This window comes from Maylandia zebra, linkage group LG23, assembly GCF_041146795.1.
Source record: "Maylandia zebra isolate NMK-2024a linkage group LG23, Mzebra_GT3a, whole genome shotgun sequence".
In the NCBI taxonomy this organism is placed as follows: Eukaryota; Metazoa; Chordata; class Actinopteri; order Cichliformes; family Cichlidae; genus Maylandia; species Maylandia zebra.
Genome location: NC_135188.1, coordinates 41,703,402 through 41,711,313, shown reverse-complemented (window position 1 = coordinate 41,711,313; position 7,912 = coordinate 41,703,402). Strand labels below are relative to the sequence as shown.

The 7,912-nt window shown below is 41.1% G+C and overlaps 1 long non-coding RNA gene across 4 annotated transcripts; it reads left to right on the top strand.

Moving 5' to 3' along the window:
- LOC143415155 (uncharacterized) lies at nucleotides 1-6,056 on the top strand. Of its 4 annotated transcripts, none has more exons than XR_013095780.1 (8): nucleotides 1-361; nucleotides 2,204-2,380; nucleotides 2,465-2,957; nucleotides 3,615-3,930; nucleotides 4,621-4,738; nucleotides 4,990-5,098; nucleotides 5,204-5,325; nucleotides 5,468-6,056. It is a non-coding gene; the product is annotated as an uncharacterized LOC143415155 (long non-coding RNA). The 4 variants fall into 4 exon arrangements; XR_013095778.1 differs by having other exon boundaries at nucleotides 2,199-2,380; nucleotides 2,493-2,957; XR_013095779.1 differs by having other exon boundaries at nucleotides 2,199-2,380; nucleotides 3,729-3,930.
- The last annotated feature ends 1,856 nt before the right edge of the window (nucleotides 6,057-7,912 follow it).

Genomic DNA, 7,912 nt, shown 5'->3' with positions numbered 1-7,912 from the left:
CATTTTCCAAATCACATTGTAGTGACGTATACAGAACACAATAAATTATATAATGTAAACAACTACCTGAAAAACAGGTAGAACGATACTTTTGTATCGTTTATTGCATTTATGGAGGGAGTGATGTATGCTGGGTAATGGCACAGCTAGCTACTGGGTGACTTTATTCACCCGCTTCGGCTGTTATCAGTCCATACAATGGGCGTTATTAGCACAAATCAGTCCCATAGATATGGGCCATCTCCTGCTAGATTGTTCAGAAGGTTGTTCTCATCCATCCAGATGGAGGATCACTAACAGGAGCGTGGAAGACTCCAGAATCCACTCTGGCTGGAATCTGGTGGATATGCAGTGTGTACAGGTAAGACCATTTAAACGGACAGCATTTATAGAATGACTGTTAAAAGTCAGCGAGTGTCAGTAATGTTAATGTGGTTATGTTAGTAATACACCGAGTGCTAATATAACAGCTTTAAGATGCATTTGTAGATATTATTACGTGTTTTACCGTCTTTATGGTGCTAGCTTAAAGTTACGGTGTAAACGTTAGCTTATATTGGAGTAAAGCTGTTACTGTTTAAACGATGTTAGCACAGAAATATTAGCTTCTGTCATGACTGATGAAGTTACTAGTTAATAAAGTTTTCAGTAAAGTGTTTAATCGCAGCCACAGATTGACAGTAAATATCTCGATTAGCTTCAATGCATCTATAATAAATATGTGCAAGTTTCAGTGCTTCGTTTAAACTGTGATACTTATACTGACCCAGGGTCAGTGTAAAATACAATCCTAGCTGTGTGAACAAAGCCTGGCTCCTTTAATCCTGCATGACAAACCTCAGGATGCAGGTTATTGTTACTCTTTCCTGCTGGCACACCTGTCACACCTGAGAGTCAGCTAGAAACTTACAGTGACATGGACATCATGCAAAGACTGCCAGACTCTGTAATACTGCAAATGATCAGTGACTCAGGTTATCACTAAACTTTAAACGGCACCTCTGTGTCTCTGTGTGCTGAACATTTAGGATTGAGTCAGGCTGCATCAGCTGAAGCTGTTATTTGTATATATCAGTATTCTTTATTCAGGTGTGGGGAAAATACGTAAGACTGCAGTGAAGCGATGCACCAGATTAATCCCTGGCCAAAGGTATCGTACTTAAATCAGACTACTGATCCAGCCACATCAGCCGTTTGTGAGGTCTGTTTAAAGTAGACTAAAAGTGAACTGCAGGTTCCTGAGAGGTGGACTGTGAGCACAGAAACACATGTTCATACATACAGCTGCAGCAAACTTACATTAATTTTAAATAGATTTGTTACTCTGATGTCTGTCTCTGTGTTAGTCCTCTGACAGACCGGTGACCTGTCCAGGTGTGCTCTACCTATGACTACTGGGACAGGCTCTAGCCTCTGTAAAAGAAATTTTCTGTTGTTCTCATTTTAAGTATTTAAGTGCTTATGCATATGCTTAGTTGTGACACTGTTATAGACTGTTCAGTGAAAGTTTCTAAAACTAGATGAACTTACTTCAGCATCAGCAGTTTGAGAAAACAACTCCCTTTACAGGTGCTGATAAGGCCAAGGGCACAAAACAGCATAACCATTGATCCTTTATGTTTCATAGCGAGACATGTGAAGTGTGGTAAGATCAGTTTGTAACTTCCTCCCTCTTCCTTGGAATGCATAAAGGAGGAGGAGCACCACTTCTGTGGCAGCGCTGACATGACTGAACTGTGATGTTTGATGTGTGTTGGCGCAGTAATAAATAGCTGGATCACAGCTCTTTCTGTGTTGCAGACTTTATTTTAAAAATTCCACGACACCTCCCCACCCTCTCACTGTGAACATGAATTGAATATTCAGAAGTCATTTGTTTAAATAGTTCTAGAAATCTGAGCTGTTGGTGTGTCCTTGGATTGTGTGGTAATAATATTAGAGCCTGCAATCTTTCTTACTGAATCTCTACTATGAGTCATGTTACCAGAGATTAATTCTATGTTTACCTGTCAGCCTGGACGAATGTGCTGTGTGAAGGAAATTAAATTAAATCAGATCTGAACTGCGTACATTTGAGGAACCTGTTCATATTTAATTGAAATATGAACCAGTGATTTTTTGATTGCTGATTCCAAGAGAGTCTTTGTGGAAATCCTGTTTGGCTTTTTGTTATTTTAATTCTCTTTTCTGTTTTCCAGAACAGTTCTCCACAGTCACTGTCCACATGGGTCAGTGGGACCAAGAAGCACTCTGCTAATGTGTGGACCCTGACCAGCAACATCCAGCAGGACCCAGACAGCGTTTTCTATCTCCCAGCTGGAGTTTTTTGTTTGTCTGTGATGGGAGAGTCAGATTTTTGTTGAGCTTCACACTTGCAGAGGTAAGTCAGTTTGCAGAGATCCCTCCCATCCTGGCTTTCTTATCTGAAACTGTAATATTTCAGTGACTGCTGCTTATACCACAGGTTAATACACTCTACTGATCCCTGATAGGAGAATCATCATCTCTGCCAACAAAGAAGCCTGGTGGATGTTTGTTTACAGTCTGATGATGGGACATCATGCTCTGCATCTTCAAAGTTTGCCTCCTCATTATTATTCATACCCAGTAATGTGAAGTATGCTCATATCTACTATAACTGAACCAACCTGGTGCTCTTCATTTATGGAGGCTGTTGAGTGTGAATGTTGGATGTTGTGTATCTCGTGTTCTCTGGGCTTTGTTGTCCTCATTCTTTTCGCAGGATCAGAAAACAAAACCAGGAGGCGCGTAAATGTTTCTTCTCCATGATGTTTCTTCAAATGTTTCTTCTGGATGATGATAAGACTGTGACACGGGATGCCACCTTTGGTCTTGTGATGAAGCAAAGCTCAGGAAGAAGTGGGATTAAATGGTACCCACATGTGTGCTGCTGAGAAGGATGTACAGGGGCACCTGTAGCCAAATCCAAGCTTCAGGTTAGTTGTAGTTGCAGAACGCTATAGACTGAGACATCTAAGGCATCAAATGTTTGATTAAACGGATGAAAAAGAGAAGTTTCTTCCCTATAATTATCACGTCTTAAAATCTGTAGCAACTTCAAGTCTGTCAGCATGCTGAGCATGCTCAGAATGTGACAATATATTTTTGTTCAATATTTAATTTCTTTCAGTTGCAATTGTTAAATGAAAAAAAAAAAAAAATATATATTATATTTGCATGTTCTCCCCGTGTTTGCGTGGGTTCTCTCCGGGTACTCCGGCTTCCTCCCACTGTCCAAAGACATGCAGCCTGTGGGGATAGGTTAATTGGATAATCCAAATTGTCACTAGGTGTGAATGTGAGAATGAAAGTGAGTGCGAATGGTTGTCTGTCCCTGTGTGTTGGCCCTGCAACAGACTGGCGACCTGTCCAGGGTGTACCCGCCTCTCGCCCTATGACAGCTGGGATAGGCTCCAGCACCCCCTGCAACCCTGAAAAGGATAAGCGGAAGTGAATGGATGGATGGATAAAAATATATTCTTATAATTTAGCAAACTAATTTGTCAAAAAAAATATACATATATCCGTATTAGTTTTAATAAATTAATTTGACACCTGTATTGAAAATACCATATTGTCACTGGACAATCCAGCTGGTCACTCAGGCACAGCTGGGGGCCGGCGGAGCTCATGGGCGCGTCACTGCAACTCCCCCTGGCTTCTGCTCCGCGGCTGCTGAGTGAACCCTCATCTGGGACTCTCCTCAGCTCTTACTGGAACAGTGGCGCGGCTGCCCCTCTGTTGGTCTTCCATGGTCTCTTGTGTTCTGGGGGCCTCTGGATGTCTGGAGTTTTGATCTCCTCCATACCCGCTTCACACCCTGGAGGACGGGGCTGTGGCCCCCCCACACTCCCTAGCAGATCGTTACATGGAGAAACCTTTGGAATACAAGCGCGCTGATCCACACAGGTATGCACACGGGTGTTCACTGCTCATAGACCCAAATTACACCTTTCTTGGCTGCTACTTCGAAGCACATCTGTCCTGCGTGCTGCACAACAACATTGAATATTTAGTATTTACTGCTGTTTACACTTAGCTAGATTAATGCGATGGTGTTGTGTTTATTATGTTGCTTTGGTTTTTTTTGCTTGTTTTCTATTCTTCTCTCAACAGGTGATCCAGGAGATTTTTATTTTTTTTCTCCCCCCCTTTCTCACTGTCCCTCTCCCCTTCTGTTTTTCCTTTCCTTCCTCTTTCTTTCTCCCTTTCCTATCCCTCACTCATGTCTGTCCCGTCTGTAACATCTGAAAATAAAATATAATAAATAATAAAAACAAAGATCGACCAAATGGACCAATACGGCAATGCCACGATGATCCATTTGGCAAAGTAAATCCATTGGGTATCCTTGTTGGTCTTCAGACAACAATTCTGATGGCTAAAGAACCAAATGGGACAGGCAGAAAAAAAAAAGAAAAAAAAAGAAAATACCATATTGTATTCATACAGAATCAGTTTGGTATCATTGTTTGTCTGCTCACTGATTGCTGAAACTAAGAGCTACTTTGATCTGTTTAGATCTAAAGTATCCAAAGTTGAGTTCTAATGTTTCTTCACCCCTGTGTGTGTGATATGTGATTTCCTACATGCTTGCAGAGCAGAGCAGCAGTTTGTGCTCACAGATGGTGACGGTGTGGAGAGACGGTGGTGTTTCCCCAGAAGAACCAGCAGAGTCACTGATATTCGTCTGCACAGAGGAAATCAACTGACCGAGGTTTGTCCAGTGACGTGTTATGAAATGTATATTTGTTTTATGCTTACAGTATGTTTTTCTTGACAGAGGCTCTGCAGAGGTTAGACAAAGCAGAGAAAGCATGTGCTTTACATTTTACTGTGATTTATTGAGATATTTGTTGCCTGATGTTCAGCAGGAATGGAGAAATAGAATCAAAGGGAGATGTTTTTGCTGTTTTTGTAATGATGTAAGTAAATCTTCAATATTATTTATTTGCTTGGTTATATTAGGAGTGTTTCTGAGTGAGGGGGAGAGGAGTCATCATCCAGGTAAAGTGACGTAGATCAGTGGATACACTTGTCTCCCCTTTAAAGGAGACGATCCAAGTCATCCTTAAATGTTAGTGCTTTCAAATACACAAACATTTTTAAAGGACAAAAATGAACATCCAACTTTGACTGTAATACAAAATAAATCTTTGCATGTGTGTTTTCAAACTCTCAGATGGGCAGCATATCAGTCTTGGACTGTCTAACCTGCCGGAGCAGCACTGAATGACCACCACACATGAGCATGTTCCTGCAACATTCAGCATCTGATCCTTCATCTGTGTGCTTCTGCTTTTGGTAAGTAGAGTTACCCAACTCCAGTAACTCTAAACACATGCCATCCATTTCTAACGGCCTGGTTACTTCCTGTCAGTTACTTTAGAAACCATGTGGTCACCTGACCTAACACTGTTTCTTCTTCTTCCCCTTAATGTTCAAGTGTCACATGTCAAACAGCTGGAGAGGAAACTACACCAGTGTACTGGGATGTTTCAGCAACACATGCCAGATGCTGTTCCTTCGTGGTGACATCACCAGAGACAGCCCCGCCCACCTCAGGACCTCACCATTGATCATGATGATTATAATGATGACAGCGAGCGGAACTGAGACTGTAAAAATCCACGACCAGAATGTTTCTTTCTAATTATTAATGAATACTGAGAGCCTCTTTCTGTGTTTTGTCTGTTTTGGGGTTGTTTTTTTTACCTCATTTGTTACTAACAAAGTTCACAAACTCACACAGTTTACATTCTGTATGTCTCCATCTTTACCAGCCACACTCTAACTGCATTTAAGAAAATAATCCTTAGAAATCGTTGTTTTTCTCTTTTGTAATTGATGATAATTCAGTGAATATACTGCGCTGCTTCCTTTTATTGCGTCTCACATTGCTTTAAGTTTTTCAGTGTCCAGTTATTTTTTACTGCTGTTTGAATTCTCTGTATGTTTGACCCTGTAGACTGTTTGATGGACTGCTTGTCTTCCTGTTTGTTACCGCCGCCTGTTTTTGACTAAAGATTTGGATTTCTGACTTCAACACAGCCTCTGCGTGTCCTCCCTTTGTGTCCTCTTCCTCTGTGAATGTGTTGCATGTGTCACAGATTCATTTTATTAACAGCTTTCCCACAGTGAGTTGCATCAGCATTCATTCACAGCACATTGCAGAAGGATTCAGATTAATACAGTGATCTTACAGTCAGAATGATCCTGACAGAGTGCCACTGTAAATGATCTTTCATCAGGTACATTTTAAAGTTCAGTATTTCAAAGCAGGAGTTATGAAGAATCATACTGGCATTAGGACTAATAATATGTACTTACAAAGTCAAAGATTTTAGTTATGCTAGAATATTGGAAGACAATCAACTTTTATTGTTTTCCGCATATTAATTATTCTGAAATAGAGACGGTGACCCTAACTGTACAGAAGCACTAAACAACTGACAATCTAAAAGACATCATTGGCCTGAGCTGTCATGCACAGTGAGTCTGATCCTTTGCTGTGAGAGTCTGACAAGCATGTTTCTGGTCAGTTTGGAAGAAATAATATCACAATGTTGATCTTTCTTTCCAATATTCCTTCTCTTTTACAACATAAACTGTGATCAAAGCTACTTATGTTCACAGCATGTAATAATACTGACAGTCCAGGGCATTGTGGTCTGTTGAGCTAGGGTTAGGGTTAGTGTTGCGGCTCAACCAACCAATGGCCGCGGCAGGCTAAACATGAGGACACAGATGACGCGCAACAATAAACGCATAAAATACACTTCTGTATCATTTGCTCCTTTTATTCCATATGCAACTGTCCACTATACAAATCGAGGACATGGGATTAACAAATGCACAGACTGCACAAACAAATAACTGCAACTCAATAATAACTGCACTAACTACTAAATCAAATTACAACTTGGTCTATGGTATCAATTAGTGCACAAATATACAAAACCATCAAGTTACAGTTAAAATACATCAAATCATTCAAGCTGCGCTCAAGCTGCGGTCAACAGAAAGTTTTGCCTCATGCTCACCCTACCTTTCTGCTCATCAACATCAGGTGCCGTGAACAGGTGAGTGCAACCACATTTATCATCTACCACACCCATGAGACACGCCCCACACCCGTGCACCAGTACAGTGAGTCCATTTAAACCAACCCACTTAGTCAGAAGGAACAACTCATATGGCTCCTACAGTTAGGGTTAGCAATTCAGACATATGTAATCAATATTAAACGTCTCTGACGTGGGCCACTGTCCGCAGTATTGGGAAATCCATACCAGGCTGGAACGAGTCAAGGTAGGTGAGCATCCACGAGAAGACACAGCAGATGCATCCTACTAATACTGACAGGACCAGGAGACTCCAGAAACCGAGCATCCCCAGGGCAGCTGTGGCTACAACCGTAGCTTGCCTCCACCAGTGTGTGAATGTGAGAGTGAATGAATAGTGGCATTGTAAAGCGCTTTGGGTGCCTTGAAAAGCGCTATATAAATCCAATCCATTATTATTATTATTATTATTATTATTATCTTCTCTTCAGTGCCATCCTTTCCTGTCACCCTCTCTGCCCGCAGCTCTTTGAGTATGGGGTAGATAAGGGCGCAGAGAAACCCTTATTACTAATTTGTATTATAATTCAATTTTCATGAAATATTCATATTCAGTATTGGTCCTTTTATATTATAACCACGTATCCACCCAGGCTCATGGTGGGGCAGGGCTCTGTCCTGGGATGCTTGAGTACAAGGTAATGTAGACCTGGCCAGGTATCCAGTCTGTCAGAATTGTTTTCAATATTTGGTTCAAAAACATGAGTGACAACAAAAATCCAACTAGGATTCTTGCATATGATGAATGAAGTCTGTCTTTGACTGTA